The following is an 11,936-nucleotide window of genomic DNA, read 5'->3' on the forward strand; positions in this document are numbered from 1 at the left end:
CGGGTCGCGGGCTGTAACCGCCGCGGGAGGGCGCGGGAAGGCCCTGCCCGGAGGCCCGGCGGAAGCCGGGAGCTCTCCTGTGGGGCGTGCCCGGCGCGGCGTGAGGGGAGGCGGGTCTGAGGCCGGAGAAGTGCCGGTAGAGCTGCGCGGCGGCTGTTAGGACTGAAGACCCGTCTCTTACCCGACACCTCACTCTGTAGATGGCGATGGTCCACAATCAAATTGATTTACAGCCTTTTCTCTGAGCTCGCTTGATCTCTCATCGTAGCTCTTGTTTTCTGGACCGCAGATCCTCTGTAAGCTGTCTTTGAACTCTTCCTGGTTTTCGGCATCCACGCTCACACTCCTTGCTGTTTCATATTAATACTACTCAGAAGAATAAAGGGGCGAATATACATTCCAATGAATACGAACAGTCACAAGCTGGCTTTATAGAAAGCTGTGTTAATTATTCCCTCAGTTCCCCAAGTAACAAGTATCTGGCCTGCAGAAAAAAATCTTGGCTTCAGCTTTTAACCAGATGGAGCATATGGTCAAAATGGGGTCAAAATACCATTTGCCTCACAACTTTCTGGAGACACGCAGTTAGGGCTGTTGAGTCGTAAACAAGTGTTTGCACGAAGGGTATGAGGGAAAGTCTGATGGATCAAAATGGATTTATTCCCATTTGTATAATAAAATACTGATTCCAAGCTAGCACTAGCTCGGACAGCACCAGCTAGGAGCCAGCCATGCAGAGAAGGAACGCTTAGTGTCTACCCCATTCATAAATCTGCAAGGAAGAAGGATAAATTACTGACTAAAATTTTAGGAGACATCAACAGCTTTGGAGGTGCAGCCAGGTGTACGAGTGGCTAAGGGTGGCCTTACGGAGGCAGAAATGGGGACTAACAGTCCAGTGGTGAGCTCAAAAGTGAGGAAGCCAGATAAAAAGCTTTGACATTCCTGTAAACCCTGAATTGAACCCAGAATTTCCAAATTTTACTATTCCTGTTTAATAAGAAGATGCAAAAAACCCCCAAACCAACCATGAATGGAGCAAATTCAGAGTCTGTTACACAATATTCATTCTTTCTGACTATGAAGAAACAGCTAATGTACTTTGGAACCCAGAGCCACACCAAGAATGCACTGAAAAGCCCTTAAATCATTGTTGTGAAGCATGACAGCACCGTTACTGTAGTGGTGTAAAAAAGAAAGGGAAGGAAACATGCGTACATCTTAAAGTTATTGATACTTTAATTAGAGATGTCTGTATGATTTTTTAGTCAATCTGGACAAAGATAAGCTCACAAGAGTTAGGATTCCCTGGAGAGATATTACCTGCTGGCTGCATGAATGCGTTTAGCTCCAGTCTGAAATCAGCCGTTTGTGTTAGTAGCAAAGACAACAAGAGAAGTTTTTAAAAATCATTAACAAAGTTGACTGAGTGAGTGTCTCCGAAAGAGCATCTTGGACTTCCTGACTTGCATGGTTCACATCCCAGCTTTAATGTGGTATTAATATACGAAAGGAAAACCAAGAAAGTGCATGAAAAGGAAGATAACCAAACATCAAACTGGCCTTTCAGCAAATTCTGAAAATTAAAGGAGAAACTAAGCAAGAATGAGAGATGTGGGAAGGATTTCCTGGGGTCAGACGAGTTCAGCTCTGCAGACTTTCTCCTGTGGGAGTCTGTGGGACAGGCACTGTCAGGAATGCTGGCTTCTTTGACGGCCGATCTATTTCATGCCCAAAGGAAGTATTTAAAGCTTTTAGCACCTGAGGAATACAAATTGCTCCAAGCTACAGCATATGCCATGTTCTTCATTTGTCCAATAACTTCAGTGTTACAGAATCAACACTTAAAATAGCCTCCTGTAAAAGCTGATCTGTTTGGGAAGAGTAAAGTTTCCCTCCCTACTGGGCAAAAACATTTTTTATGTGAGAGGAATGACTTGGAAGCCGTGGTTAGGAAGTCTGGCTTTCGGAGACCCTGGGGTCTGTGGCACACTGCATGCATACAGTGCGCTGGGCTTTTCTTGGAGCAAAAACTGTGTTTGCAGAGTGGTTCCCTACAGCTTCCAGGATATGCAGACTGCTGACTTACCATCCTTTTACAGTGAGGACAGCAGATCAGCATGGAAGCAGAAGAAAGCAGAAGGGACAGATATTCAAGTTTTCTCTGCGTAAGATACCAAATCAAGCTTCAGCGGTATCTGCTGAAAGCCTCCCCTGTCCAGTTAGAGAGAGACATGGGGTCAGTTCCCCACCAATGGCCATTGACTGGCCACTTCACATGGCCACGCTACTCTCGCCAGCATTTGCAAGACAGCTGCAGCATTTCATGAGCCAACTGTTGAAGAATTCCCGTGGATGAAAACGCTCCAAACAGCACTGGGTTTTTATGACATCCACTCCTGGCCTCTCCTGACATCCAGTCTTGGCTGCTGCTTCCTACTTATCCTCAACTGCCAGTGTGTCTTATTCAGAGCTATTTCCAACCAGTGTCTGTTCGAGGTACACACAGCCCTCAAATTAGTACCAGAACTAACCAGCTACTAGAAGGGAGAGGTGCTCGTAGCTACTTTGGTATCTCCCACACCCAAGCTGAGCCACAGATCAAATGTCTAGTTCTGCGAACCAAGCCCATTCAACTCGTTATGTAAGCAGATGTGTATGTTTTATTCTGAATTTGGTGACATCCATGGTGGATACCATTCCACCCACTTTGCACTCAGGGTGCAAAGAATCCTAGCAAGTGCACTGCATGTAATGGGAAAACAGTAAATTAACAGACCTCCTGGGAGCCTCAGCTCTGGACCGGAGGGGGCAGGCAAGTCCTATTTAGTAACATATTAATGGATTGTACCGGGTCTCTTGTTTTGTATGCAAGACATTTTTGTTCTCTGACAAGACAGAAATGCTTGGCTTTACAGATTGCTCAGTGCAGAGAAACAAATACAAAAACCAAGGGAGCGGGGCAGACTGCTGGGCTGATGGGCTCTGCCCACTGTGTCTGCAGGATTGATAGCTTACGTGGTATCCCCAGTGAAACTGGTTTTGGTGGTGCCATAAGGACAGCCATGCCTGGGGTCTCTCCCAGCTGCACGGGACAGGAACAGTGAGAAGCTGGAGACCAAAGGCTCGGCTGAACTAGTAGGAGGTGGGAGGCATGAGATGGAGCTGCCCCAAGCCATCAGCCAAGCTTTTATCAACAGTAGTTTCTTTTTTGAAGGTGTTAAAGACAGTTTATTCAGCATTTCCTAAATCAAGAGGAGTCGTACTGCAAGCATGCCTGATAAATCGATCAGAACAGAAAAAGAGTATACATGAGAGTCTGGGGGGATTTGTGTGTATATATATGTATGTATGTGTGCACGTATGTAGAGTCAGAGCATTGCAAGCCTAAGAGCTATTAGCCACCTCCAGCACTGCCCGTCTGCTGAGAGTGCTCAGAATGTGCTGGGTGCAGGGAAAAAGCCAATTTAAGAAATTCCACTGTCTCTTTGCCTCCAGCCACTTATTCTTGACTCTCCTTCAGAGCAGTTTCCCCTTCACTGTACCAGTGCAATAACTTGCAGAGCTGTGCTTAAACCAGCTCCCTGGACTGGTTGAGGTTAACATCTCTTCCATGTGCTGCTGCTACCATGTCCATACTCTCTGGACAAAACAGCAGATCACCTTTGACATGTATAGCCTAGAGCAGTAAGAGGAGAAGCAGGCACAAATGAGGTGCATCAGCAAAGCTGAGGTCAGGGTAACACAATGAGGAATAATAGTTTTTCTGTGTCCTGTGCAATGTCAACACACCAGCTGCTAGCAGTGGTTCAGATAAGCTCCACCAATGTCTCGTAACAGATGAAAAATGTTCTAGTTAGGATGCAGTTGAGCTGATAATGATCATTTGTTTTTACAGGAGTAATCCTGTACCCTTTGTAAATACAGAAGAGCTGCTGGGAGTCATTTCATTATACACTGGTAACCACCACAGGGAACTTTGCAAAGGTGACGCTTGTATCGTATGAGTGTACTGGGATAAAGACTGGTCACCTACTTACTAGCTCCCCTGGGAAAACAACAGAGCATTTTCCAAACGAGACCAGAAGCTTATGTCCCGAACGGGACCCAGTCACGCTCTGTCCTAGGGACTCATTACAAAACTTGGCATGGAGAGGGTGAACAAAGACTGAAAAGGAAAGAAAGTGGCCCAGAAAGTGGCAGGATCAAAAAGAAGGAGACAATTCACACATAGACTGAGGAGCTTATTTCCATAGGACACTGTGGTACTAAAGCATTGTAAGCGTTCAAGAACGTTTTGAACAAATACCAGGAAGAAAAGTCTGTCCAAGCTATTAAACACAGACACACCATCTCTAACTCGGGAAGTCCCTGAGCCACAAACCGCTGGGTCTGGTGGAGTATTTAGGAGAAATATGACTGTATACTTGACCTGTTTTTATACGGTCTGTAAGCTTTTGCAATTGGCCGCTGTTGGAGGTAGGTAGGGTATCTTCTGCTCGGTGGATCTGTTATCTGACTCATCCAGCTCTTAGAGACATTCTGCAGGAGTCACAATTGTTTTGCTTATCCTGCTTAGCTGATCTCTTCTAATAAATCTAAATTCATCCAGGCATTGCTCAGAAGGTGAAAGAAAATGTTCAAAGAGCAAAAATGCCCCAAATCTTCGGTGAAACAGGACTGCCCACCCAGACTGTGTTGTTTGCTATCACAGACATCCAAATTTAGGAAACATATGGGCGTGGGCATATTTAGAGTCATTGACCACAGGCATGACATAGCACTGGTTACTAAAACTGACCTGAAGTTGTTTGCCTTGCAGGATATGGTAAGGAGGCTTGGATTGAATATCATTGACTAAGGTCACAAGAGTTAAGCTTGAAATAGCAGAACTTGAGAACATTTGGGATGTAAACAGGTGACTGGAGGGAGCATGTCACAAGATTTTTGCAAGGGATAATCATTGACCAGAACTGTTGGCATGTAGGACCCAATCTGAGAAAGGCTTTACTGCCTGTGTAACAGTGCTGGCAACAAAAAGATTAGTTCTTCATTCACTGCAAGTTAATTATATTCCTAGTCATTTGTAACTCCATCTTGCTTGTCCTCATAGATGAAAAGAATTATTATAAATGCTGCAAGAGAGAGGCTCCTCTTAGGGCTCACAAGCCAGAACAAGAGACAGAGACCCCCTCTCTCGGGGCTTGCGTTTCAAGTTTAGTCGTTGTAACTAAAATAGCTGTTACGTTTCCCTTTTAACCTTCTTTCCCAGGGTAAGAAAATTTACGCACTCATGTTGTCGATATATCTATCTCCTTCCCTTTTGACTCTGCAGGCTGAGTTCCTGTAGATTTTATAAAACCCAGTTTCTAGGTAGAGGAGAAAGATCTGGAATCGCGTCCCTCCTTACAAAAAGAAACAAGAATGTGCTCAGCAATTCCCTACACCGTTTGAAGTGTTCTAGGCGATCAGCACAGATGTACTGGCCAGCCAGTGCAGGCTGCTTATGGGACACAGGAGGTAGATGGTGTATGGGCTGAGTTCCTGTAGATTTTATAAAACCCAGTTTCTAGGTAGAGGAGAAAGATCTGGAATCGCGTCCCTCCTTACAAAAAGAAACAAGAATGTGCTCAGCAATTCCCTACACCGTTTGAAGTGTTCTAGGCGATCAGCACAGATGTACTGGCCAGCCAGTGCAGGCTGCTTATGGGACACAGGAGGTAGATGGTGTATGGTGGTGGGGGGAATATGGGAGCTGGCAGCATTACGAGGTCCTCAGGAGGACAAGAGGAGACAGAGGTTATTGTGGAAAGGAAAGGAAATGGGACACAGGAGCCTAGGAAACTGTGCTTTGTTCCACTGTTCAAAGAGCAACTTAGACATGACAGATCTCCAGTTTCTGTCTGAGGTCCCATTTAAAAAAAAGGGTTCTTGAACCCTCAAATCTGTCTTTCAAACAAATCCCTTAGGTTTGATGTGATTATTTGCTGCTGCAGGATTTCCCAGAAAAACACAGGAAACCTGAGCTCCGGGGTGAGAATTCAAGTAACTGGAAAGCAGCGGGGTGCACCCTCTGCATATCAATTTTTCAGTTGGCATCGGACTTAGTGTTCCAGTTCCAAGAACTGCCACTGAAAACAAACTCCTCCTTTTGAAGAGATGGGAACTCAGATATTCCCAGGGAAAAAAACGGTCTGGGGGCATAAATACAATACAGGTAAAGTTTGCTTTTGCATGTAAATCACTAATGCTTTCTGCAGTGCTCACTCATTTTTAACATCTCTGTCCTTACCCACTGCTTCAGTCAAGACAGGTTTGTGTTGCAGCTTTGCTGTGGCTTTTACTTTAGGAATGTAAAAAGAAAAAAAGAAAGAAGAGAAAGAAACCAAAAAAAAGAGATCATACCTTGACCAATAAAATTATGTTGGGAAAACCCCAGTACAGATTTAATTAATAATGAAAAATGAGTCCCTTTGCTAAGGGATCTGTTTGAGCTAGTAATTCCTCCAAACTAACTAGGAACACTTTTTGGCAGTATAAGCTGGATCTCTATGTAAGTGTGTTTTAACAGGTTTTGAAGGTAAATCAAGTGCTTAAGGAATCATCTCTGCTGAGCAATGGCTCCTGAAATTGGGCAAAGATGGTGATTGGGCTCCAGCTCTTCCAGGACCTCCAAGCCTCTCTGCAACCAACTTTCAAATGACCTTGGCTAGATAACCAAGATTAAATCCAAGACACCTTCTCTGCCAAGCAATGCTATTGCTAAGGCAACCCCTCCTGTCATTCCAGTACAGTTTGGGGGTGATTATACTGACATCAACGGTCCTCGAGAGCATGTCTACCCAAACCAAAGGTCTTGACGTTCACGAAGCAGCAGATTTAACTAGCGCTGCTGAATCTGGTTCTGCCCTATCTGCTCGCTCTTCTGCTGTCATGGGTGGCCAAAGAGGACATAAAAGAACTGAAATCAGGAGCAGATTGTATTCCCATAGTGGACTGTAAACTGTGCTCTCTTTCCAAGCAGGAACCCCTTTTCCCCTACTGCGGGTTGCTGCCTGCCAGATCATGAAGCAGCAGATTTAACTAGCGCTGCTGAATCTGGTTCTGCCCTATCTGCTCGCTCTTCTGCTGTCATGGGTGGCCAAAGAGGACATAAAAGAACTGAAATCAGGAGCAGATTGTATTCCCATAGTGGACTGTAAACTGTGCTCTCTTTCCAAGCAGGAACCCCTTTTCCCCTACTGCGGGTTGCTGCCTGCCAGAGGCTTGTTTCACTTTCTAGTCTAGGAGCTGGTTGAGATAGACACCACATCTGGTTGCAATGATCTGAAACTTTCTTGCCCTTCTCCAGGCAGCCTCACTGAAGGCAAGTTATGTGTGCACAATGTGCACACCAATGTTGCTTTAGTTGGAATATGGATCCCTTTTGGCCTCACGTTAAAATGTGTCGTCACATGGTGAGAAACAGAATTTTGACTGGAAAGATAGGAACACAGAGCCAATACAAATATTCACCGACAAAATAGGAATTACTTTCAAAACAGCTAAGCTCCCAATTTATTTCTTCCTACTTCCTGAAAATTTATCACATTTGCTTAGCTGATGGCTTTTTCCTACTTATCTCTGTTTTCTCTCTGCTGACGTATTTCTGACAGTGCAGCAGGAGCTGTGTCTTGCTACATTTTGTGGGCTGTGGTAGTTACTTCAATTAAAACTTGCACTTGTGTCTTCAGTGGGATTGTGGGTTAGCTAGTTCTACTCTTAACAAATTTGTAGTGATACAGGGTAACCAAAGATACTTTGGAGCAAGTAAGTTAGAATTCCTGCGTTCCTCCTTGTGTAAATAAAATGACCAGAGTTGGGGTTTGGGGTTTTCTTTTTTGGTCTGAGCTGCTGGAGAATACTTCTGCATGTCTACAGGGAAAAAAATAATGTTGAAAACTGCCTTAATACAGCCAACATATTTGGTTAACTTTTCTGTCCACCTTTCTGGACAGTATGCCAGCCAGTACAAGAGAGACAAGGACAGAATGGAGAGCCCAGTGAAGGGCTGCTGCGGTGGCTGAGAGAGTGGCTTTGGTCACCCTGGAGGAGATGACGGAGGGGGATCAAATCGCACCTTGTGCTGCTCATGGGGGTTACACGGACCCTGTAAGGGCAGGAAGCCACAGGTAGTGACAAGGGAAGCTCTGGTTCCCATGCACCACAACAGTGGTGCAGCCCTGGGACAGTACCCAGAAAGGTAGTGGAACCTCCACCCTTGGAGATATTCAAAACTCAGCTGGGCAAGGTGCTGATCAACTTTCTCTAGCTTTGCAGCCAGACCTGCTTGGAGCAGGAGGTTGGACTGGAGACCTCCAGAGGTCCTGTTCCGCCAAAATCCTTCAGTAATTTTTTTTCTATGACTTAAGGAGCAAGCAGTCCATTGCTGCTGTCAGACACAATCTCCACTTTTCCCAACTCAAAGCACACAAATTTGCAGGCCTTTTGCTGCAAAAATGCCAACAACAATGGCTGCCTTCATGGTTTCATCAAAAAGATAACTGCTGCTCTAGCAGAAATGTTCAACTCTCACAAGCCTGATGAGTACAGATTTCATACAAAGAATGCAGAGAAAATCTGCTCGTTCTGCCCACTGCTCAAAGAGCAGTTGCCTGTTCCCTGAGGGACTACTCTAAGCCTTTCTTTGTGAACCTGTTCCTTAAAGGAGGTCTTCCTACCCTCTTTGCCTTTCTGCTTTTTGTCCGGCTTCTGAGACAGACGCTGAGAGACCCACAGGTAAAACCTCCATCTGCCATGCCCCTCTATAAGCCACTTTGCCTGCAGTCTCATCTCTTGAGATGGCTAAAACCCCAAAATACCATGGAGGAGGTATTTCAGATGTCCTTTTGTCTTGGCAGAAATGGCTACAAAGGATGAAAAGATGGGAGAGGACTGGGGCGGCTTGACAAGGATGTGGGAGTGATGAGCAGAGAGGGGCACTGGAGAGATGTTGACTAACTGGGGGGAGTCAGATTTCAGAGAGTGCCTTTTTTCAGAAACTCTGTCTGGCCAGATGTCATGTCTGTCCTGGGGGCCCCCTCAATATAACAAGGTTTCTCGCCTGTTTTTGCATTAGGAAGCTATTGACAGGCACTATATCACTTATTGACTTGCATCTGAAAGTCCATTAATTTTGTTCTGTCACTACATTTTAATTCCCATAGCATATCCCATATTTGGCCTGCTGATGTGTAGCATTTCTGCAACATCACTTCTCCAGATGTCAGCTTCAAACTGGAGATTGAAACATCTGGGGAGGAAAAAAAAAGAAGAGGATTTGCCAGCTGGGGTGGTGTGTGTGATGACAGGTTTGTAGGGGGAGCACAATAGCTTGATGAGTTTGCTACAGTGACCTACAGCCAAATAGCTAAGGTGTTATTTACACATGCTATTTACACACCTCACACAGGCATCACTAAATTCATTACAAGCCAGTTCCTATTGGAATTGAGTTTATTTTTTTTTCAGCCAAGAAGGTTAGAAATTAAATGTTGTATAATACATTTTTGGAGTCAGTGCTGTCTGTCTGGAGCAATTTCTGTGGGTTAGATGAGCCCTCGCGAATGCTTTCAACAAGCAGTTAGCTGGACAGTTAGAAGAACTGCCATACTATTTTCCCAGGCTGACTGATTAAAGTTAAAAAAAAACCCTGTTCTAATCAAAGATAAACTGAGTGATCATGAGAAAGGAAATGCTTCTGTGAGTAACTCCTCTGTCCTGCCCTGTCATCCTGCAGTGTACTGTCTGTCTGCCCTTTCCCAGGAGAAGCCCATGCATGCAGCTGATCTCACTATTTTGGGATAATGTATATACCCGGGATTCAGTGTGATCAGGAGCAAGGGAAGCTGAGCTCCCATGCCAGCACGCTCCCATGGTCTCGTTTGAGAAGAATTGTCTCCCATGGCACGGCGAGGTACTCCCAGGGTCTAGCTTCATCCTCTGACTTCGGCACCTGGGTCTCTGCTGCCAGGAGAAACTGTCCCCGCAATGGGTTTTGAGCCTGGCTGGCCTCTAAAAATGGAAGGAGTTAAACTATTTTTGGGACTGCTGGGAGGAAGTTCAAAGGGGTTTCAGAGCTATGGGGAAAGGGGAGGACACCAGCAGAGCGGGGTGTGGGACCAGTGACATGGGATTGCAGCCACAGACCTGGGATATGGAGAAGTTCCACACTGAGAAAGAAATGAGCCACTGGCACTGGCATCATGGGCTACAGTAGCCAAAAACCTGGAATATTAAAGAAACTGTCTGCTGAGCAGCATTTTACCCAACTGGTGCCTGTGGGACTGGTGTTTCCAAAGCTCAGGACAGATACCAAAGTGGCACTGCATTTGCAGACCACAGGAAACTAAGCAAAACAAAAAAACCCAAAAGCTCCAAACTTTGTCTTTAACCATCCCAGTGCTGCTGAAATTGCTTGGTCCTCACTGTGAGGTATGTGGGAAAATCCCTCATGTCAGAGACCCCCTACGAGCTATGCACACAGCAGGCCAAGGCTGGGGACTTTCCAGGTGTGCTCTTGGATTAGCTAGCAGATATTTTCTAAAAGGTGTATGGAAAATGTGCACTGCGGGCCAAACAGCTGCACAGTCACCTCTTGCACAGCCCTGAGATCAAACCTGTCACTCGCCTTGAAAGAGAGTCTTACCCTGCACAAGTGAGGGTAACTTGTCTGGACAAAATATTTTTTAAATTTCCAGTTTTCTGCAGAAAGCTGTGCTCAAGGTGAAACAAGTTTCACCCTGGTGAAATGCATGGGACCCTGGAAGCTGACTGCTGTGGGCTTTTGCAGCTGGGCATCCCCAGGGGCTTTCTCAAGGAGCCTCTCTGCCCAAGCAGCACTGGAAACCTGAGTGCGAAGGCTCCCCGGTGCCAGGGAGCTGTCTTGGGGAGATCTAGGGGAGCAGAACGGGCACGTACCTGCTGCTCTGCCCAGAAAATTGGTCTAACATCACAAACTGGATGCAGGTCTTCAGGTGGCGTGGTATTATTGCTCAGCTGGCTGCAGGGAGAGAGCATCTTTGTGCCCCCTCAGGACGACCAGGCCCCCACGTGAAAAGGGGCAGGGTGGAGGGCATCGTAAGGACCTTGGGAGACGGCACTCAGGTTTTAAACTGAGCAGGAATTCTACAGCTGTAAAATAAACTTTAAACTCTGCGTACGGTTGGAGCTAAGTTTAGCCCCAATCCTTCCAAACCTGTGCTCACATAATTGGAGGTCTGCCAGACTAGCCCGCTGTAGAAGACGTGATATTTTGGGAACAAGAAGGGATTTTTTTCCCCAGAGCTTTTGCCACATCTCAGCTTCTGAGTGTGAGGACGTAGCTGAGGCAGCGGGGCCCTGGTACAGGGTCCCACTACATGGCCCAGGAAAAATAAACCTGGATCAAGCCCACCGATGTTGGATGCTTGCAGACCCACGGGTCTCCTGGGCTTGCCGAGTGGCTCAGCATTGTGGCACTGCGGGACCGTAGCCAGGCAGGACCTGGCGCTGCTCCTTCCTGGTCCCAGCGCAAGTTGTGAAAGAGCCCAGGATTCCCAAGCTACTCTGGGCACTAAGCCACTGGCCTCCTTCCCGTTAGCCATAATCACTGGTTTGCTGGAAAATTTATGAGACCTGCTGTAGTGATATTCATGAATATAGAAGCTGTTGTAAATGTAATTTGTTTCTAGGATTTGACAGTGTTTATCTGAGCAACTTCAGTCACCCATCATTCACAGTGACTACGACAGTGCTTCTGCTGATGGACTCAGATAGCCATGAGCTTCTGTCAAGGGTTGCAGATTCATCCCTGACTCTCCTGGTGTTCAGCTTGTGCCAAGAAGCATGGCCGTTAGTCCCTCTGGTTTAGCGTTATTGCTGGAAATGTTGTTGTTAGCCATTAAATTCACTAACCC

The sequence above is a fragment of the Aptenodytes forsteri genome, unplaced genomic scaffold, assembly GCF_000699145.1.
Source record: "Aptenodytes forsteri isolate BGI_AS27 unplaced genomic scaffold, ASM69914v1 Scaffold26, whole genome shotgun sequence".
Taxonomy (NCBI): Eukaryota; Metazoa; Chordata; class Aves; order Sphenisciformes; family Spheniscidae; genus Aptenodytes; species Aptenodytes forsteri.